The sequence below is a fragment of the Stylophora pistillata genome, chromosome 14 (genome assembly GCF_964205215.1).
Source record: "Stylophora pistillata chromosome 14, jaStyPist1.2, whole genome shotgun sequence".
Taxonomy (NCBI): domain Eukaryota; kingdom Metazoa; phylum Cnidaria; class Anthozoa; order Scleractinia; family Pocilloporidae; genus Stylophora; species Stylophora pistillata.
This window is the reverse complement of record NC_142532.1, coordinates 13,504,982-13,528,410: the sequence shown is the minus strand read 5'-3', so window position 1 is coordinate 13,528,410 and position 23,429 is coordinate 13,504,982. Positions and strand designations below refer to the sequence as shown.

Genomic DNA, 23,429 nt, shown 5'->3' with positions numbered 1-23,429 from the left:
CATTTGGCTTTTCGAGGTGCGCACATGCGTATTTGCGATGCTAAAGACTGTAAGACTGGAAGGTGGACTATGTGAATGTTCATTAAAGTCAAAATTGATAGAGTTAAGCCACTGACTAATGATCTTTATTTTCCTTAAAATCAGTGTAAAATGTAAGTAGCAAAATTTCGGTGACAAAGAGCATAATTTTCAGAAAGTAGCATAATTTTTGGCATAATTTCTAAAAGATATGAGCACTGCTAAAAGCATAATATGCTTTTTTTTTCGAGCACAATCTACCAAAGCTTAATCTAATGTATTAAATATTGCATGAGAAACAAATCGAGAGACACGCAGGAAGTTGGAGGAAAATTAAAGAAAAAGCATCCCATGCTTCGCGTGATAAAGTACTGATAACTTGACTATCATTGATATTTAATAAAACCCCCTCAAAATTCAGACAAATTTCAGCTGACGTAAATTTAGCTGACTTGCGGTAAGGAAAGATATCTCTATTGAATTTATAAGATCGTCTACGAAGATCCTTTCTTATTTATTTTGGTTCTTTGGCTTTCCATGACTTCAGTCTGACGAAGGGCTTGAAACTTTTTAGTGGCCAATTATCAACGGAATTGATAAATCCAAAATTCGCACGACTAAACTCTGTTATGGCATATTCGTTTACTATAAATAATAATTTTGAGATTCCCAATACAGATTGACCTAGGCTGGTGAATAATATTTTTAATTTACATAAAAATTCCCGAATGAACCCTAATAATGTAGGGCCGCGGCCGTAGTCATGGGAAGATCCTTCAGAGACGGTAAAACCTTTAAGCCAATAGATGGTAGAGAAAACAGAGGTAAATTAAATGCAATTCCTTTTGTAAGTATCTGTCACGATCTCGCGCATTTCAATTAGAAAGCGCGTAAGAAAAAAAGAAGCCCGCGTACACTTTTGAAAAAACAACATTGGTTTGGCAAGCAAACTCGAGTCAAACGACTATCATGATGACTTTTTATTCTTCGCTGTATTAGTATTTAAAGTGCTACTGAAACAAAATTTTCGTATCTGAAATATTTGCTCTGACCTGTAGTTTTGAATATGCTGATCATCATGAGATAATTTGCTTTGGCCAAAAAGAAGCGAAAGATATCTTTATTAACCGTTCAAATCAAAAATTTTACACAAAACCATGTCCGGGCCCTGGTACCGAGCGAAATGGATTGATGACGTCACTGGTTGTGTTCACTCCGATAGCGTGGTTTATTTCACTCATTGTTTGTTTGTATTCGTGGGCGAAGGAGATGGCAGATATTGAAGTTTTGTTAAGTGAATCTTCTTCTGAACGAAGCGAAGTTGTTTTCAGTAGCGAAGAGGAAGATGGTGGCGTAAAATGGAGTTGACAGGCCTACACGACTCCCAAGCGTGTGTTTAGAGTAGCCTATTCAAAGTTTAGCCCTCACGAGTATGTCTTTGAGCGACCGCCCTCTTTTGTAAGATACGAGCGGCGGATTTTTGTATAGTTCGCTCAGTAGTGGTTGCGTTTCTATTAAATGCCAGTTTTTCATGAGAATTTGCTTTATGTGTGGCACTGAGTACGCACATCAGGGATTGCGTCTTTTTCGAATCGTTCGCCTTTGTAGATGTACAGCCATTTTTTTTACTGTCTCGATCGTTAAGTTGTCTTGATTGCTTTCAGCTTGCGCCACGGGCGCTGAGTCGATCGTACTACAGTTCTTAGTGTTCAGTGTTCCAGCCGTTTTGGCTCGTTTTCTTTTCTTTATTTCGGTATTAAAACGACCGATTTCACGTTCATAGAAGCACATGATCGCCTTTACTGTTTCTTGCTCCGCGTTCTTAAGGATTTGCTTTATCTCATTTTTTAAATCCTCGTCTGCTCTTATTTTGGCCCTCGCCCTATATTGTAGAGATTCTGGGCATGTTCTGCTTGGCATTTGGTACAGAGGGATTTGTTCGTTATCCTCAGACTTGCCGAGTAGATCATCTTCAGTGGCGGTGTCGTATGAGGCTTCCATGTTTTCTTCATTCTCTGAATGGCATTGCTTTGACCCGGGGCGTTTAGTGGCCCATCTGCCGTTATAATGTCTTTCGACCTTTTCTGTAGATGGTCAGGGAAGACCGTGGTTTCGATCCTAATCTTGTGGATCTTGTCAGTTGCCGATCAACTAAATAGACTGGTAGAGATTCGTTCTTGGTATCAGTCGGGAATTTTGCTCCCTATCCAGGCGAACCTCTCGCAGATAGCCAAGATGCCGATGTGGCCGCCGATGAATAAGACGAGGATGGCATTTTTCCCGAAATCCTCTTTTTCGGCCTCCCGACATGCAAGCCACACTCCATGCTTTTACCCTTCTTTCACAGAAGTACACAACCAGTGATGTCACAGGGCTGTTTTGGCCGCGCCAAGATGGCCATTAATTTTTATCTCAGCCGGTCAACTTCGAATGGTTAAAAATGTACTTTCCGCTATGCTTTGGCCCAAAAAAAGTACACAGCGTTTGCAAATAATGTTCAAACTCTATTATATTGCAAAAATCTCGGATATGAAAACTACGTTTCAGTAGCACTTTAAGGATTTGTACAAAGTACTGGAGCAGAAACAATAGGATATAGGTCCCCTACGAAGTTTAAGCCCCAAGAAACCCACTCATCCCACCCCAGGGGAGGACATCCATCACACAGTAATCTCGTGCGTGGGAAATTAACGTCTCCTACCCCTAACCCTGCAGGAGACGGGACCTCCATTTATTCGTCCCTACCCGAGAAGACTAGAATATCTAACCATTTCTTGATGTTATAGAAAGGTGGCATATTCTTCTCAATTATTTTAAGACCTTGAGCGTTGGTCCGGCCGGGGCTCGAACCCTCGACCTCCCGCACAACCAGTTCGGGCCATATCCATTTCTGGATATCGGCTTCGAGCTTTGTGATTGGGTGAGATCAAAACGAAAACCAGGAAAATTTGGCCGAGAGATACTAGAAACAAGAAGAAGATGAATTTTTCATTTTTGTGTGGCGGCCATGTTATAATGTGGTAGTAAGCCGAAACAAAATTCGCTAGGAAGGACTGGACGTAAGATATTAAAACGATTCGTTTGTTTCAAACATGAATCCCCTCTATATCCTTGGATTCTGGAAGAGCACGGCGAATTCTTTCCGGCACAAATTCTTTGTAAAGCTGTGGTCCTTCCACCCAGAGCGTCGCAAGAGTGAAAGCTCTTCCGCCAGCCTTGATGTTACTGTTGGTTCTCTATTGATTACCCTATTTTGGGTTACAAGAAAACCAAATATATAAGGTTGAACGAAATAACACGCACTGATAACAATAGGGACGAGAGAGGTGAGACATCGCGGAATCGGGATAATTTAATTTCTCTCCTGTATAGATCGAGGGAAAGACAATATCCTGCTTCTCTCCTACTTTTAAATAGGCATGTGTCAATTTTCAATCCAACAAGCCTTTACAAAACAGTAACAATAAGGCAAGAAAACAATAACTTACTCTGCCGAACCCTGCCGAACACTGCCGAACCCTGCCGAACCCTACCGAGTGTTTGTGGGTCATACGTGTTTTCGTCGTCACTTTGAATAACAAACCGCATTCCATGGAAAATAAACGCCAATAAACACATGAGTGGGATAAACTAAAAGCTAATAGTCACAATCGATGTTAAGACGAATACACAAGATCGAATTATATGCAAGAGAATCATACAAGGTACTTTGCGCTATTGATCGATTCGCGGGATAATCTACATCTCAGAACACTATAAATTCGGTCCTCTCCCTTTAAGTCAGCAATAATATATCACTTACACTTACCCTTTGATTTGAACACCCTGTATGAAAATTTTGTGCAGGTCTATCACCGCAAAATGTAGAAGCACGTGCGGTGTTTTTAAACGAGTTTTGCAATTACAGACAAGTCCCTCTCGTGTTTGTAGACGAAAATTTCACTCTCATCAGTCCGTGTAGCTAAACTGCAACCTTTGTTTCCGTAACGCTGTCAATAGAGACACTTCGCAACGTATGGTTAAAATATATGGTTTACGCGATACTCCGATGGATCTGAACAAAGGGAATCCACCTAGTAGTTTGCACAATAACAGACTTTCAACATCCGTGCACTCGAACAAAAACCTCGTGCACTCGATTGGAATTTTGACAAATGGGAAGCAAATTTATTCTATTTTTTAAAAATGTTTTTTTCAAGAATAAAAAATATGTTATAGACCTGAAAACCTCAACTAAAGAGAGGTTATTCCTCAATCGAGCGCTTCGCAACGAGCACCTCCACCCGACTTTTCATACGAATTTTCTGTCTCGTCATCGCGACCGCCATCAATTATTTGCTCAGTGTGTGTAATTGCTTGTCTTCTGTAATTTTTGAAGGTTCCATAGGATATGGCTAGGGAACAAAGTCGCTAGGGCTCGAATAAAGTAATGAATAGGTTAACCCGAGGTCCCACTACGACACCCATATTGGTGACGCCATCAAGTATCCAGAAATGGTTATGACCCGGACTGACAACAGTCCAACGCTCTATCCATTGAGCTAACCGGGAGGCACAACTGAACTAACTGAAAGTATTTTTCTCTTCCAACGACGTTTAATCTACGAAGAATTACCTTTGTTTAGTTTTAAATCTGAATTGTAAATAAATTGAAATATATGTTTTGAACATGGCTGTGGGAGTCTGCTTGTTTGCTTGCTGCAATGGCGTTTGTAAATTATGCCTTTCCTCCACCGAAAAACTCAAGTCAAATGGGACATGTTTTTCTTGCTGGCGCGAAAAGCGTAAGAGTTGCTCGAAGCGCACTTAGGAACAGCTTTATCTGCTTTAGTCGGCTCGATCTAGAACATAATATAGCTGACAAAATTTGGGCATGAAAAAAAGCTTTTTATTTCGATTGTCGCGTTCACCAGATAGTATCCTGTTATCCAAAATCTATGTCATAAGCAAAATACAAGACAAAATGACTAAGAAATATTTGGATACCAATAATTTATTCAAACAAGAGCTACTTGATATCACAAAGAAGTGAGAGTTAATTATTTACTGACCTTATCTTCTGATACTTGTAGAGCTTTGTTGAGGATATTTCCACGGCCAACACTTGCTTGGACTAACTAAAATCTTTGATCTTTGCCTAACAGAATGGAGAGGCCATAGCTTTTGTTCCCCATAGGGATTTATTGAGGATTTTGAGGCTTTCTGGTTCATACTCCTCATCATATACAATGAATATATGAAGTTCATATATTTTGAACTGCGGCATTAAATACGTATGATGCACGATCCTTCGCAGTAGATAGCGCTGTTTATGCAATAACGAAAATCAGACCTGAAAAAAAAAAAAAAAAACAAATCAGGCCTGTACGGGATTCGAACCACTGACCTCCACGATATTAGTGCAGCGCTCTACCAATTGAGCTAACAAGCCAACAGGGAGCAGGCCGTTAAGTTGATTCGTAATAAACTGCGAAGGATCGTGCATCATACGTATTTAATACCGCAGTTCAAATATATGAACTTCATATATTCATTGTATCTGATTTATCATCACGGGTTTATTACGGATCAACATTGCCATTGACAGGGGTGAAAAAGTTGTCTGTACTTTCTTAGACCTAAGAAAATCTTTCGACGTAATTGAACACAACATCTTGATCAGTAAACTGTCAAAACACGGTGTCACTGGAAACGAACTTGAATGGTTCAAAAGTTATCTACAGGGAAGAAACCAATTCGTGTCATACGGAAGTGTCGAGTCCGAACGTCGTTTAATCACGCACGGAGTTCCGCAAGGTTCGGTTCTAGGACCTACATTATTCAACATCCATATCAACGGTATCACCGATACCTGCACAGATAGCGAAGTAGTACTATACGCCGACGACACAGAAATCCACGGCAGCGCAAAAGATGTAAGTGCTGCAGAAAAACGTGTCAACAAAGATCTAGAAAGTACTGTAAAATGGTGGAATCAGAACGGTTTAATCAGTAATCACAAGAAATGCAAGGCTATGTTGATTGGATCAAAGCACGCTGTTAAAAACACCCGAGCGTTACAGATTATCCTCAATGGAAAACCAGTGAAACAGTCAGATTACTTTAAGTACTTAGGAATTTACCTCGATCATTGTCTGACATCGAGCAAACATGTATCCTATATACAATCTATGGTTTACCCTAAACTAAAACTGTTTAACAGAATTTCATCCTTTCTTAGTCGCGATATTTTGCTCAGAATCTACAAGCAGACTGTAATACCTTTGTTAGACTATGGTTGTGTTGTATGGGGCGAATGTAGCAAAGAGAATGCCCAACGTTTAGAGCGCCTGCAAAACCAAGCAATGCGAATAATATTGCATGCTGACCGTAAGACATGTACTCAGGAGATGCGCGCCAAATTACAATTATTATCACTTCACAGTAGACGCCTTTTCATCAAGCTACAGTATGCGTACGAGATAATTAACAACATCAACTGCCCTAAGCAGTTGACAGGGTACTTAGTGAAACGATCACAGAGACACTGTCGAGCCTTTAGAGATCCAACATTATTAGATCTACCACATGTTAAGACCAACTGTGGACTGACCTCGTTTAAGTTTTCGGCTGCGAGTGCCTGGAACAAACTGCCAAGAGAGATTCGCGAGCTCACAACACTCGCACAATTTAAAGGCAGAACTTTCACTTACCTCGTAAACACGGACAGCGTAAATCATTTTTGTTCAAGTTAAATGTAATTTTTATATATAATTTATACATTTTAGATTTGTAATTGTAATTCTTATTGCTTGTAACTATTTTTAACTGGTCACCGATTAATACCAGTCGATCTATATCTTGATCGACTGACCGGTTTCTTACCAGGATAAATAAAGTTATTATTATTATTATTATTATTAACTTAACGGCCTGCTCCCAGTTGGCTTGTTAGCTCAATTGGTAGAGCGCTGCACTAGTATCGCAGAGGTCAGTGGTTCGAATCCCGTACAGGCCTGATTTTTTTCAGGTCTGATTTTCGCTATTGCATAAATAGCGCTATCTACTGCGAGGATCGTGCATCATACGTATCTAATACCGCAGTTCAAAATATATGAACATCATATATTCATTGTATCTCATTTATCACTTTCACGGGTTTATTACGAATCAACGTAACGGCCTGCTCCAAGTTGGCTTTTTAACTCAATTGGTAGAGCGCTGCACTAGTATCGCAGAGGTCAGTGGTTCGAGTCCCGTACAGGCCTGATTTCTTTTAGGTCTGATTTTCGCTATTGCATAAATAGCGCTATCTACTGCGAGGATCGTGCATCATCCGTATCTAATACCGCAGTTCAAAATATATGAACTTCATATATTCATTGTATCTCATCTAAAGGTTCTGTCATTTAAAAAAATGAAAGAAAATGACAGTTTCATTCTGTTATGTCTTGGGTAAGCATTCCATAACAAAATGTTATAATGCGTTTGGGTTTTAGCAGTGTTTGTATTTTATTCTATTCACATCTTTGCGCTGCCAATGTGTATTTTCTCGTATTCTCGAACGGAACACGGTCATGTGTTTATGTGTTCAACTGGTGTAGATAGAGGTATAAATGTGACTGAAAACTACTATACAACTTCGTCTTAGCATTGTTAACTGCGTTGATAGATACCTAGTCTTTGTGCAGCAAGAGCCACCCACAGTCACCTCAGAATGAATCCAAAGCTGGAGGTGACCATCATGTTTCTGATTTCCCGGATTGATATACTTGACGCTACTGGTCAGTGTCATAAGCAGGAACGATCAATTGGTAGAATGTACCTCAACGGTCGCATGCTTAGAATGTATCGTTTAGGGTTGCCTGTTGAATGTTTTTCCGGTGTGAAGAAGAAGTAAGGTGTCAGAGGTACAATGCTGTCGCTGGTCAAAACATCTGCGAGCTGACCAATCGTACAAAGGAAGCAATACCAGAAGATTTTGTTCCAGATGAATTTTTTAGACTTGCTAAAATATTATCTCGGGGCAGTGTTTCTGCAAAAAAGTGAATTATAGCAAAAAAGGAGTTTGTTTTCAGAAATTCCAATAAAATTTATACCAAATTGTTTTGATTAGCAAATGTGAATAGATCAAAATAAATAATAAGACCACGACGCCAAAAAGGGCAATGGTTTAGCCTTTTTTCACTGGAAATTACCCGGCTTGAAAATGGCTGTTAGTTACCATTCGCAACATACACTGACTGCTATTTGCTATTTATAAAATATAGTTTAATTTCAAAACTCACTTCTTTTTCTATTAGTTTAAAAATTTATTTTAGAGAGCTGGCAAAAGATAAATGGCGAAGAACCCGTCTGCTTTTGAGCCAAAGATGATATGTATGGCTCGTTCTGTATGACAAAGAGTGGGCGAGTGAAGACAATGAAGGCTTATTCACAGATCAGGGTCGGTGCGCTGCAACCCTGCGACTGGTGAATATTACTGGGGCTGCACTAGTAAACTATATGGAGGAAGGTTGATGACGATCATCACAGATGCCGATAAGAAACCTGTCCTTCCACTTGCTGAAGATTTGAAATGGGATTCCTTTAGTCTTCTTTGATATCACCATAATTCAACTGAGCGGGCTTTCCGCAAACTCGTCAATCCGTTGTTTGTTGCGAGCAAACAGGAGATACAGATATGGTACGGACAGGATTGGGTAGATCGTAGAAAGGAACGCAACAGCGGTACAACTTATGTTGATGTGTATGCATGGTAGGGGTGAGTCTGCTGACCGGAGACTTTGCGTTCGATGATTTTAAAACGTAGAAGAATAACTTTATATTACAAACGAACAAGAACCCGCGTAGCATTTTTAGGATGACAAAGCCATTCCAATGTTTGAGGACTGCTATTTCTTCGTTGTATACTCAAGAGAAAAGAGAAGGACCATAAGGACCAAAATGGTTTTTATTAAAATATCGCTCAAGATCAGGGAGGTAGGAGTGATATTTTTCGGTCAATTAGAGTATTTTTACGAGTTATGCTCGTAAGGCGAATCAAAATACAAACAATGAGTAAAAATACTCTGCGATACTACACAACAAAACGTCTGGTAGGTCTCCCATTTTTTATCCAACACGCCAAACTGTTGTTTCAGTGCGGGCGAATTTCGCGGATATTTCTGGAGTACATTTATCGCGTGATACTTGTACTCGTCTCGCGCGTTATTTGCACTCTACGAAGCACAAGTGGATAATAAGATTGATCTCGCTGACTTTATTTTCTGTGAATACGAAAGCTGTAATTCATCGTGCCTGTTTTGAAACATTAAGTCATGCTTCACCAGGTCCATTTAGTTAATATTGCTCTTCTCTTGGGATTGGTAACAACACTTAAATGGAAATTACGTAAACCTCGCATCAAAATTTCCTTCGTGAACTCAAGCGTGAATCAAAACAAAGGCTAGTTCCTTTGCGTTTTGACTTTATTCGGAACAAAGTCTCATTTTTTGCTAGTTACGAAAAATATACGTCAAGAATACCATTCTTTCAGTTCCTCAGAGGTACAAGCCGAAGGAAAACAAGTAAGAAAATTCGCTACAAACTTCTAACTATCAACCTGAAAGATAATGCTAATTTTTCGTGTTCAATCATCAGCTACTCGCGATCGTTCACTGTCGACGTTTTCAGATGTCTTTTTTAACCCAAATTTTCTAACTTTTATTATTAGACGATAATCCTCGCTTGCTTTTCTTTATTTTGATCACGAGGAAGACACGCTCTTATCTGACTGGTCGAAATTCCATTGCACATTTGCCTGTATACCTATAGAAAACGGAAACATATTCCCGTCTTGTCAAATGGCGCCACACAAGGCGAATTTATTCCCAGATTTTAATTTAGTAAAGGCCTTTGGTTTAGAGGAACGAAGCGTACATTTTGAACGCCAAAACAAATGACAAAGATTTTATTTTTCTAACGTTATCAAAGTCAATGTTTAAAATTCAGTTAAACCAGCTAGTTGCTGCATTTTAAGCCTTTATTTTTCGCTCCGTGATTGAAGTGGCAGAGGTAAAGAATTCTGGACTAAAATTCCACAAACTGCTCATCGAGAAGTAAACGTTCCTCTATGCTTACGCTTTAAGAAAAATGTGGCGTCAAACTAACTGAATTTTTATTTAAATATTTTTTGTATATCTTGTTTATTGAAGAGAACAAAAACCACTCGCAAAGGGAATGTGCGATCAAGACCTATGGCAATTGTATTTGTTGTCTGCGATTTTGGCTTTCATTCGTAGTTTTTCAAGTTTACTCGTCTTTAAGCTCTATCTATAGATTTTAACAAGAAGTCCATGAAAAGTTCAATTCAATCTGGTCGATAGAAACAATTTTGGTTGAAGGAAATTAGTGTAGTGGGAGTAAACAAAATAACTGGACGGTGATTGAATCAGTTCACACGGCTCGATGATGTTGTCTTTCGATTCAGCCGCTTTCAGTTTGCCGTGGTGGGATCATATAATCAGTGTTACTTAAGAATGTAAAGTTAAGATTCACAATCGAAATAAATTTGACCAATTAAAATGCTACAACCCTCATTTCGCTGAAAAACCTCTGGAAAATATCAAAACTATTTCATGGGCTTGCAAACTTTAAAAATTTTCCGTACTTATTATCAGATCGTAATCGTAGTGGTAGGCCAATTCTGGCCACAAAAATCGCGTTCTCTTCGTCCAAATTGAAATATTCTCCAATAGAACTTATAGTTTGTGCCTCTATCTTACATTTCTTTTTCACGTTAGTTTTCTTTACAACTTCTGCTCAGTTTCCCCGTGCCTTTGCTTTCAACCAGTGCCAAATCAAATTACAGTCTTCGTTCCTCTGGCTCATAGTTCATTCAGTTTACGGCGCTTTGATTGGTTTATCGCACCTTCTGCGGGTTTTCGTAAGAATCAGCACCTTAATCATAAAATAAGATTAATCCCTCTGACAAACCACTCGTAGTTATGTCATAAAAGCAATAAATCATCATTTTTATCGGTTTACTGACTAATAAACTACCCGGGATGCTAGGACAGCTCGAAAAACCTAGCGTGTAACCCACACAGCGTGTAAAGTATGGTTTGTTGCTTTAACATTAACGTGTGAGGGTCTGATTTTAATATGAATAAAGGCTGATAGTATCGAAAGAAACTGTTTGGGGCTGCGTCGGAGCGAAACGACGAAGGGCTAACGCTCGAAACGTCAGCTTTTGTAATCGTTACGGTGGCCAAAATACCATTTCAACTTTGTTGATATATCCAAATTATTCTGATTTGAATATTACTAGTGCACTGAAGGGAAACGTCCCGGATTTGAAGTGTGGTTACTGATTTTCTTTCTTTTTTTTTTTTTTTTTCTAATTGAAATGCCGACTGATTTCATTGGTTAATTCGGCCTCAGCAGGTATATCAGGCTTTTTGGTGCGTGATCCCTTTGTTCTTTGAACAGTGCACGTGATATTAACTAAGATCACTGACTACGGTCAATTGCCCCACCGATATTGTTGTGGATCAAATATCTGCTTCTATTTTTTAAAATATCCCTTGCTAAAGACCACGTTTTCTGAGGGAAGCCTTCATTTGTTTCAGGTTATCTGCGTTTTGAAAGGCCACCAGATCCCACACCACCTTGTACTCGAGACAAAAGTGTTTTACCTGCTAGGTCTTAATTTCCCACCTAAATTCAACAGGCCACAGAAGGATTATCCAGCTGTTACGTGACTCGGTTTTGAATCATTCTATTCAACGGTTTACGAGAAAATGGAACGCAAAGTCGTAGATTTGAAGCTCTTCTAGGGATCCGGACTGAAAAATTGTATCCCCTGTCGGAGCCCCAAAGGCGCTACTTAGTACTTCCGGCGGATGTCGTAAGCCAAGATCTACCAATGAGAATCGAAAAAGTTTTTGTCAACATCCTCAGGAAAACCCCGTTCAGTGTTAGATACGATAACCGAAACGCATGTTATCGTATCTAACAATCAATGGATTTTCCTGAGAATGTTGCCAAAAACTTTTTCGATTCTTATTCGTTGATCTTGGCTTACGACATCCGACGGAAGTACAAAGTAGCGCCTTTGGGGTCCCGACGGGTGATACAATTTTTCATATTTTTCAGATTTTTGTATCTCGGGTAGGGTGGCTGGATCCGAAATTCGATAACCGAAACGCATGTTTGGAATTCCTTTGATAACCCCTCATGTCCAGATTCCCAGAATAGCTCCAAATCCACGACTTTGCGTTCCATTTTCTCGTAAACAATTGAATGGAATGATTCAAAACCGAGTCACCGTAACAGCTGGATAATCCTTCTGTGGCCTGTTGAATTTCGGTGGGAAAATAAGACCTAGCAGGTAAAACATCTTTGTCTCGAATGCAAAGTGGTGAGGGATATTGTGGCCTAAGCTGCCTGCCTAGTTGCATTTCTTCACTATGGAGAGCGAGCAAAAATAACCGCCGAACTTTGAACACCCCAAACGAAAGATTTTGAGGCTTCCTGGCAGAAAAAAAAACACTTCCAAACAAGTAATGAACTATTAATCTTTATTCAGAGCTGATTTTGTTTGAAGGCTGACTACTAGGGACAGATACTAGAGGCAATATATTTGAACTACATTCGCAACGGCTATGTAAATGCCATAGGAACCCATTACTATAGAAACCAGAAACCAGAGATATTTTAAGATGGTAAGCCTGTGTTATAACTCGTTACAATGGGTTAAACAGCTAGGGTAATAGAATGAAGAAGAACGGTATATTTCAGCAACATGTCGTTACGCTCCAAAATAGAAAGGTGCATTTATATGGAGGTCCGTTCTTTTCAAAACTGATTTTTAATTTTTGCAACAAGTAAAATTCATTTTGCAGTTATTAAAATAAAGTTTTACCCGGTTTGATTTCATTTTCATTGTGAAACTTATACTATTCGTGGATACAGACTCAAAAAAATGATTCTGACCTATTGATCGCAGTAAATAGTGGTAGAGAATTTACTTTATCGCCTAGCTTCAAGGTAAATATTCTGACGCTATTCTCTTCAAAGCGAGAGAATATGTTCTTCATTGAAAGACATAGGAAAACACAAAAACATAGAGCTCCGGGTGCTCTTAATATCGATCGAAGCTACAACCATGCCATTAGATTTTTGGATGCTTTACCACTGAGTATGAAAGCTAAAGCCTTTTTATAATAAAGTTCGGATACAACGCGCGCTGTCCTTGGCTAAAATAGCGTGCTCTAACAGAGTACAAAACACGGAGCTGAACTAAAGCTGTCACGCTATCTGCCAATTCGCAATATCCAGACATTTCTCGTACTTCTCTCTAGCTATTCTGCGTCAATTGAAAGCGGCATGATTTCGCAACAAGCTGAGCAAGCCGACAAGTAGTAACAGAAAAACTGAACTAAGGTTTGTCAACATACCAAGCGCCGTAATTGATCTTATATAACGTGAGCAGAGCCGGAAATCCTCCAAGAGAAAACGAAATGGACAGGAATCCGAGTTTTGAAGGTTTTCACGCTGTTTGATTGTAAGCTTATTTGAAAGTGCGAAAAAATTCCCCATCGACGAGCAAGATGCAGCATGATTTTCACATAGTTATGACATATAGCGGGCGCAAGTCCTATCTATAATTCCTAAGGAGTTCTATTATCAAACATTTTTATTATTTCTTTTATTATGCAGTGTACACTTATAGATGCCATAATAAATAAAAGAACATAGGGCGCAAAGCGTAGCCTATGTATTCTTAAGAAACGTACGTCTATACAGATAACTATGTTGTCAAAAAACTAAAACGATATATTCTGTAAAAGTCTCTGAATATTCCCTAAAAGTCTCTAACACACTCAAGTCCGCACTCTTACTTGACGGTGGCCTTGAAGGTGCGCGCTATGTTAAGCGAGCTTGTGAGCGTCGCTATCTACATTTTTCGCAGGACTTCCTTGCTCCTAGCGCCTAAAACCTTCTTCATTGTTTTCTCGAGCTCCTTCGACCACCCCCCTAGCACATCGATAACTATGTTGCACTGCTCCACGAAATATCCAGGATATTGCTTTTTAAGCTCCCATCGCAGTGGGGCATATTTTCCCGTCTTTTCCTTCTCCTTCTTTCCGCGGTTATCTAACCAGGGACAACTCATTTCCACCGCCCAGACTTGCTTCCTGTTGTGATCCACGAACCTGGCATCCACTCTGTTGGCCTTGACGTGACTATGGTCGGCATACACTGGCACATCCCAGTACGCTTGAGCATCCGAAGATTCGTACACTGGTTTGGGTGCTACTAACGAGTACCATGGTGGTACTGAGTCCACTAGCTTCAGTTCTTTACACACCTCAAAGAAAAGCACCTTTGGCACAGCGTTGTGTCGATCCAAGTATTTCGACTGTGCTTAAGCAGAACACCTGGCTAAAACATGCGCAAGAGTTTCTGCTGCGCCTCCGCACAGCCTACACGTGGTCTCTCCTTGAGAAGTTCCTGTTTTGAGCTTGTGTATACTCTAGTGGGTGTGAGCTGCTTGTAAAGCTCCAGTAGTCCAGTAATCGTATGGGTGGGTGCTGAGTTCCAGTCCGGCAGACAAGCAAAGCACTCATCGCCGCTCAGGTCTTCATCCTGCCACCTTGCGCACAGAAACCGTCCACGCCACAGGTCGCCCTTAACTTCTTCCTGCAACTTTTCGGTCACGTACCTCCTCAGATAACCCTTAACTTTCTTCCCGGGTACCGGTATAGAAATATTGGGTGTTTGGCGCGAGCAGCACGCTGGAATCGGATAGTTCAAAGTCAAGCTTGTTCCCAGTTTCTTCGTGTACTTACATGCCTCTTTAATCAATGACGTAAATCCCTTCTCGATCGCTCCCTCTTCAAAATTCTGCACTAGCCTCATGGTTGGATCGGAGTTCTGATGTAGCTTTATTGCAGACTTGATCTAAGTAAGTTTATATTCTTGCTCAACAGAACGCAGTCCATGTTCACCCTTGTCCCTAGGAAGATACAGTATCGCCGTGGAGCTAAGCAGATGTTTTCCTTTGTTCTCGTATATGATCAGTCCTCGCCTCTCTATCAATGAATCGAAGTTCTGTAACGGGCCAGTGCTGGGTCCACATCAAGTATGCGAGAACTGGCGATGCAAACTCGTTACTTGCAGTAACACGGTTAGCATCAGAAAGAGGCTGCTCCAAATCATCGACAGTCTGAATGTAACTGGCTTTGTGTGTATTGATTATAGTAAAGCTTTTGACCTGATAAATCATGATATTCTCCTTGCTAAACTGAAGATCTATGGTGTCGATGATGGAAATCTACAATTGTTTAGGAGCTACTTGGCTGACCGTCAACAATATGTTAATATAAATGGATGCACTTCATCCCCACTAGGTATCACCCATGTTGTTCCACAAGGAAGTATTTTGAGCCCCTTGCTGTTCCTGACTTTCATCAATGACCTTTCACAAGTGATCTCAAACTCTACTGTGGATGTTTATGCCGATGGTACTACCTTTTCCTCTAGTGCTCATTGTACTCTGGGGACAACGGCAGTTGAAGCAAAACTTCAGGAGGACATTGACAGTCTTTGCGCATGATCTACTCCAAATCGCATGGTCTTAAATGTCGGGAAAACCAAATCTATTCTGGTAACTGGCAAGCGTCTCAAGTCACGTGTAGCTGACCCTAGTTTGAGGTTGCGAGCAAATGGAACAGCTATCGAGCAAATTATACATCAGAAACTGCTTGGGGTTACAATTGATCCAGAACTAACTTTTAAGGAACATGTAGATAAACTTTTTAAGAAGCTTAGCAAAAAAATTGGCCTACTGAAATTGTTGTGTACTTGTTTACCCATTGAGGAAAGATTACTCTTCTATAATGCCCTTATTAAGCCGGTCATGATGTATGGTAGTATAGTTTGGACCTATTGTTCTATGGAAGATCTCATGAGAGTGTTTCGGTTGCAGAAACGTGCAGCGCGTGTAATATTAGGTACAGGTATCAGATCAAGAACTTCAGAAAATGTTAAGAAACTAAATTGGATCCCATTCTATGATAAAGTCAAGATAAGAAAGTGCGTGTTAATCTATAAGACACTGCATGGGGAATCCCCTAACTATATTGAAAGTACTTTAACTACAAATCACTCCCTGCATGGTAGAGAGACCAGGCATGGCCAGTATAACCTAATCTGTCCCAAGTATCTAAATACTACTGAGGCAGGAAGGTTTTTCCAAGTTAGTAGTATTAAGTTATGGTACAGTCTTCCAAATGAGCTTAGGAAACAGCGTAGCATCTCCTCTCTTAGGAATGATTTGATAAATTATTTTATAAATTCTTATAGAGACATTGATTCTTTTGAAGCCGTATTATAATCTAGTTTTATTGTATTTATAATCTTTGAATAGTTACATTGTTCGACTAGTTAGTTCTATTTTTAATCTCTATGGCTTAGAATGTATTACTTACTAACTTTAGTGTTGAGGGCCACTGGTTTATCAGCGCAAGCTGTTATGTGTATACCCTCTTTAAATAGAGTAGATTATTATTATTATTATTATTATTACTATTATTAGTCTTTTAACGTAAGATTTCGCTGCGCCTTTTAGTGCCAATTTCTAATCCTGTATCACCGTCTATTTCACCCCCCAAAAACTTATAGCTTGAACCCTCCTTCAGTTTTTTCACGAATTCCTCTTGACCTATTCTCACACACGCCGTATCTTTCAATTGCACTCCTCTTTCAAATGAATGACATGGCACTTCTTGGGATTCCATATAAGTCCAATGTCCTCCATGGCAGCACTGGTAGATTTCAAAACTCTGTTAAGCTTAGCCTCCGACGAAGCAAAAACTTTCAAATCGTCGCTGTACAATAGGTAGGAAACACTGGCACTGATAGGCTTCGACAGCCAATATTCCTCTGTAGCCTCTAGTGACCAACCGACTGGATTCAAACATCGCGTAAACAGGCGCGGGCAGAGCGAATCTCCCTGCGGCAAACCTCTGTTGAATCGAATGCAACGACAGATTTCGGGCCCACGTTTGGTAGTAGTAGCAATTCTCGTATTCCAACTTGCAACCAAGCACCTCATGACTCTACACAGCCAAGTAGGGAAGCGGTGAGCGTCCATGATCTCAAGCAACCAACTGTGATCCCCGCCGGAGTCATACGCCTTTTTTACATCAATCCAATCCATGCTTAGGTTTCGTTTTCCTCTGTGACAATCTTAAGTCACCATTCTATCAATCAGCAGATTATCAGATGTCCCACTGCAGCCCGATTTCGCTCCCCTTTGTCCATTCTTCTTGAGATCGAATTCATTCAAGTGGTTATCCATTGGTGTCTGAAGGTATGACGTAAACCACTTGTAGATGTTATTTAAGCAAGTTATTGGCCGCTGATTCTCACTGCTGAATTCACCTGGTTTAGGGGTGAGTCGCGTTTTTCCCTCTGAATACCAACTAGGGTATTCCCCTGTGCTTTCAGAGATAGCCATTGAAGCTTTAGTGACACCCCCATGCAGCACATGCGCACACTTCCACCAATAGTTGACAAGACGGTCGGGGCCTGTCGCACTCCAGTTTCTTCTGATATTTCCTCGAATAGGCGCCCTCCCCCAAATAAGCGCCCACCCCTTACGCCAAAATGTCTAAAAGCGCCACCTTCATATAAGCGCCCTCTCTCTTCCCCAAATTAGCAGAGCTACGATAAACCTGCCGAGTTATTCATAAATTTTGAACCTGCAACTATACAGCGGAACCAGTACAGGAGAAACATTTCTTTTCTCCTTCAAACATTTCTATTAAACAACAACAAACATATGAAACATATGAGTGAACTGCGGTTATGAGACGTATATAAGAACGATCCTTCGCAGTAAAGCACTATTTGAGCAATAGTGGAAATCAGACCTGAAAAAAATTTCAGGCCTGTACGGGATTCCAACCACTGACCTCTGCGATACTAGTGCAGCGCTCTACCAATTGAGCTAACAAGCCAACTGGGAGCAGGCCATCAAATTAATTCGATATAAACCCGTAGATGATAAATCGATCTGATTTCCACTATTGCTCAAATAGTGCTTTACTGCGAAGGATCGTTCTTATATACGTCTCATAACCGCAGTTCACTCATATGTTTCATATGTTTGTTGTTGTTCGATTTATCATCTACGGGTTTATATCGAATTAATTTGATGGCCTGCTCCCAGTTGGCTTGTTAGCTCAATTGGTAGAGCGCTGCACTAGTATCGCAGAGGTCAGTGGTTCGAATCCCGTACAGGCCTGAAATTTTTTTCAGGTCTGATTTCCACTATTGCTCAAATAGTGCTTTACTGCGAAGGATCGTTCTTATATACGAAACATTTCTATTTCCACGTGCTTGGAGAGTTCTTTGTGTTCGTTGTCTGTTCTTTTAATACTATTCCCATTTCTGCGCTTTTGGTAAATGGAATTAAATTCTCAGGTACACCGAGACTATTCTCTAGCCTTTGAGGACCAGCAATTTCTAAGATGATAAAGTTATTGGGATACTTTGAAGAAAAATTCTGATTAGGAATGATAGCTTAATCGGAATGTGCCCGACAAGCGCCGTGCGCATGCTTCTTTTTTTTTAGCTAAGAAGTATTTCCCCTGTGATTAAAAAAACCGAAGATATTTTGAAGTATTGAAATATACGAAAGTGGATTATGCTTTAGTCTGTTTCTCTATATTGCCTAAATAAAGTTGCAGTCCGTTAAAAGGAAAACTTAATAAGCTTCCTACTTCCCCGCTCTTTTAGTTTAAGTTGTAAATGAACTTTCGGGAGGCGCCGAGGAAAAAGGGTGAGCATGCTTAATTACCCAACCTTTAAAATCTATCTAATGCATAAAGTCTGCTATTATAAGATGAAACGCGTTTGAGATTAAGACAAATGTTGACAAGTGTCAAATAGTTCGTGTAGTTCCTCTCGTTATTTTATCATTAAAACTGAAATACTTCAAAAACCAAAATGCACCGGGCCGCTTTTAGAGAGACTAGTTCATGAAGTCTACTCGCCCTCCGACAACCTACTTTATTATAGAGTGCAACAGTCTGTCATCGCAAAGTCTTACAGCTTACTTTATTATAAAGTGCGATAGTCTGTTATCACAAAGTGTGACAGCTTTTTTATTACGAAGTTCGACAAGTCTTGTTGACGGCTAACTGCTACAAGTATTACAAAGAGCAACAGAACACACGTCTAAGCCAGCTTAGGTGCACCGATTTAGAAGAGGAAAAACAAAAAGAAATCACATTTGTCAAGTTTTTTTAACCTTTTTTTGAGCTTTCAACAAGGCATTTGGCTAATAAACATGCAGGAATAATTAAGGTTATTGGCAGACTTTCTAAATAAACATAAAAAAATATGTTAAAAAAATGGTGACCTGACAGAAAAGCTCTTCGGGCTATTCATTACGAGTATTGAATATTGCATGAGAAACAAATAGGGACACGCAGGAAGTTGGAGGAATTATATCAAAAATGAAGAAAAAGCATCGCATGTTTCACGTGATGAAGTACCCATAGCTCTTTGATCATTGTAGTCTATCACAACCCGCCCTAAATTTAAAGACATATTTCTAAGCTGAGGTAAGGTAAGGGAGGATATATCTATTGCATTTAAAAGATCATCTGAGAACTTTCTTGCCTTTATTTCTTTCGGTAAGCTTTCTATAACAAAGCAAAGTTATAGCATATAATGTTTCCTTTACTATCGATAATTATCTGGAGACTCCAGTAATTTACACAACTATATATCATCGGACACCTAGAAAATTGGAAATCCCACACTGCATGGTGCTATCAGTGTGGAAGTAAAAGTTCGTTCGTAAAAGCGTAACGACAAAACAAGGTGTGACGGTTACGAAGAGGGAACAACGTTACAATAACAAAAGGAAAAGAGAAATAATCGGCCAATACACAATTGCGGTTCTTGCCTAGCGTGTGTTTATCAATGTATGATTGCGCCCTGGAAGTTGGGACAGGACGAGAAGAGGGTAAGAGTTGCTCGAGGCACAGCTGGAAACAACTTCATCTTCTTGAGTGCTCCATGACGTATATCCCGAAGTTTATCGGTTATTTCCGTCTGTTTGCTTTTCTATGAAAGTTGATTAGTGTTCTAAAAGCAGTATTTGCCTTATTTACCAGTATTTACAAGAATTTACCTTATCCCCTAGCTTCAAGGTAATTATTGTGCAGCTATTCTCTTCAAAGCGAACGAATAACTGATTATGTTTTTAGTGAAAGACACAAGAGTACGTGAAAAAAAGTGAGCTCCGGGTGCTTTTAAGAGCAAATGTTACCATCGGTCAAACATTTCATGGCAACAGCTCAAAATTCAATTTGGCCCATATTCTCAGATTAGGTAGACCTTAATCTAAAAGAAAACGCTGCATCATTTACTTTGCTAAATATAGATTATTTTTCGAGAAAATCGATAATAACCGAATCCTGAGAATTTGGCACAATTTGAGCTTTCAATTTTGCGCGAAAAAGAAGGCTTCGCTTAACGAAATAACACACTCTAAAGAAATGAAATCTACTGAATCTTGTAGAATGATACCAAAATATGTGTTAAAAGGAATATGAGCAATTCTCTTCCATTTACTTTGAAAATATTATTATATTCTGCGAACCATCTTCTATTAACTTAAAGATGAAAACTTACTAAAAAATAACCTTTAATCTAAGTATGTGGTACTACATGAAACACGTCGAAAAATCTGGATTTCGAAAGCCGACTAATCGTTCTTTTACATGTCCAAAGGATTTTTTAGGGAAATGATTTAACGCGAAGAAATTGAATTTTAAAATTGGATAAAATGTCCTGGTTTTAACCAGCCTTCCAATTTATGAAGTAACACACAGAAATACAATTGTTTTAAAGATAGCTTTTAATCAAAAGCGGGATTGAAGTAAAAACCTAAGCAACATGTGTTAAAATCAAAGAAATAGATTTTATTTCTGCTGTCACTTTGTTTGATACAAACTTCGATCAAACTACAAGATAACTTTTAAAGATAACGCAGCTGTCATGTTTGTTCAAACGCCAGCGTGAAGACCGGACTTGAGATGTTTTGGTGTGAAGATTTCCCGACCTTGTCTCTGAATACAAGATCAGAGATCAGATTTAAAAGTGATTTTCGTTTGTCTATTCTCCAAACTCAGTTTCGAAGTAATAAGCAAACCAAAGGCAAACAATTTAACGAGCCGTCTATTAAAAACTGACACATTTGAAATATGTACATGTCGTAAATCCGTGACAATTTCGGGAAAGAATCAAATCTTTTGATCATGAAATTGAAGGCTCATTTGACCTTCTTCTCCAGCGTATTAAGACTTTCACATTCTCAGAGTATAATGACAACTTACATTTTCCTTGCGGACGGAGTAGGGCGTTCTCAGCAAGTTGGATTCGCCGAACATGTATTTACGGTGATGCTGCAAGCAAACCGCAAAACGGTTGCGTGACCAATTTTTATTTCCGGAATAGAGAGCGGAGGTTCGCCTGTACGCACTTCTGTGGCTGGAAAATCATGAACCCTTTACATCATGCTGCTGCTAAACATTTCAAACCAATGATTCTTTATAGTTTCAATATCAATTTTTACATCTCATACCCTCAGCTATATTCTGCGGTGATAATTCAAACCATTTTTCTTTGTAAAGTCAGTGAACCACTCGTAAAACATGGTATAGCGTCTGAATCAATTTCAAAACTGTCATCACCTAGCTTTTTTTTTTCAAATGATTCAGCCCGTTTATTGCCTTCAAGACGCTAGTTGGACCTACTTTTTTCCCAGTGTGTTCATCGACTTGAAAGACTCCAGTTAGATAGTTTTCTGTGCCACCGTGAGACTCTTTCTTTGTAAACCTGCTTACTTAAGAGCCCATCCCATCTGTAGCATAGAGCCATGATCCTCCACTGATATAGAGGCTCCCACATCAACTATTTCTGGTAGGACACCAGCACCACGCTCCAGTTTGGTGTTTCCTGTTGCAGAGCATACTGGTGTTTCCTACAGTGCAGATGTTTTTCTAGCGATGAGTATTGTTGAAAGGACTTGACACATCCCTCTTCCGGAAAACAGATCTCTTCCTTCTTCTTTACAATTTTCATGGTCGTCTCTGTTGTTTTTGTTCTGTGGAGCCTCTTCTAAGACCAGTTTTTGCGTTGGTTTACTCCTGGCTTTGGCAGTTTGGAAAGATACTTCAGCACTGGATCTCCGTTTCTGTTTGTTTAGCTGAGAAAGGTTCCCAACTTTTAGACTACAAACAAATTGTCTCAGTTCGCTCAAAACAAACAAAAACCGACACCTGTTATTAAATTGGTACCGACCTTCTTAATCAAATTCATTCGAACACAAATGATAGCTACGGCGTCATCATTTGTGTTCATTTATCATCATTTCACAAGGTTTCCCTAAGGCAACGCCGCGAAACCTTTTTTTGTTTCCTCGGTTAATGATTTTTCTACAGCGATCACATTTGTCACTCTTTAACCTTCATTTGTTTTTTAAACGGGATTCTGTTTTTCTCTCCCTATTACTGCGTTGATATCTAATAAAATATCGCTAAGATCCACTCGTCATTTGTTCAACGTTCCAATTCTGTAATTTTAAATTTCACTTGAAGCGGTATTTCACAACACCCGCTTCATAACATACGCTTTTGACGAAATGTACTGAAACGAGGAACACCGGAACACCCGAACATCCCGGACCACCAGAACACGGAACATCCCGAACACCGGAACATCCCGAACACCGGAACACCCCGGAACATCACGGAACACCGGAACAGCCGAAGCGCCCCTGAACACCGAATTTTACGGTGTTGTTTTGTTTTCCCATTATAGATCATGTAAAAAATAAAATGTAAATGCAATTTGGTTACCCACGAATAACGAAAGAGCTTAGGGCTCGTTATAAAGTGTACGTGTATGACATCCAATTTGAATTAAGAAGTGTTTGTTTTTGTGGAGGGAGGAAAACCGGAGAACCTAGAGAAAAACAAACAACAAAATCTACCTTCAATTGACGGTGGGTCCGGGAAGCGAACCCGTGTCACATTGGTGAGAGGTGAGTGCTATTTCACCACTGCAGCTCCCCCTATGTGATCATAGTCTTGAGGAATTTTCAGATAGCATGGTAATATTTTGTATAAAGGTAAGAAGATCTTATCGAAATTTCAGCTCTCAAGCTGACTCCGCAAGAGAAAATTGAACTTGAAGTTATACATATTTCAGTTAAAACGGACGTTTCCCGTAACTTGAAAACACAATAACATTCTCTTAAAGATTTCTTACGAGGTTTGACATTAAATTTCTAAAGAATGCTTGGGGATTTAATCGCGGAGTAACCTAGAGAAACGAATTACAGTGAGATGTTCTAAATAGTA

General features: G+C 39.7%; 1 pseudogene; it reads left to right on the top strand.

The window, feature by feature from the left end:
• The first annotated feature begins 7,714 nt into the window (after positions 1 to 7,714).
• On the top strand, positions 7,715 to 8,759 carry LOC148716638 (uncharacterized; annotated as a pseudogene).
• Positions 8,760 to 23,429: the final 14,670 nt, after the last annotated feature.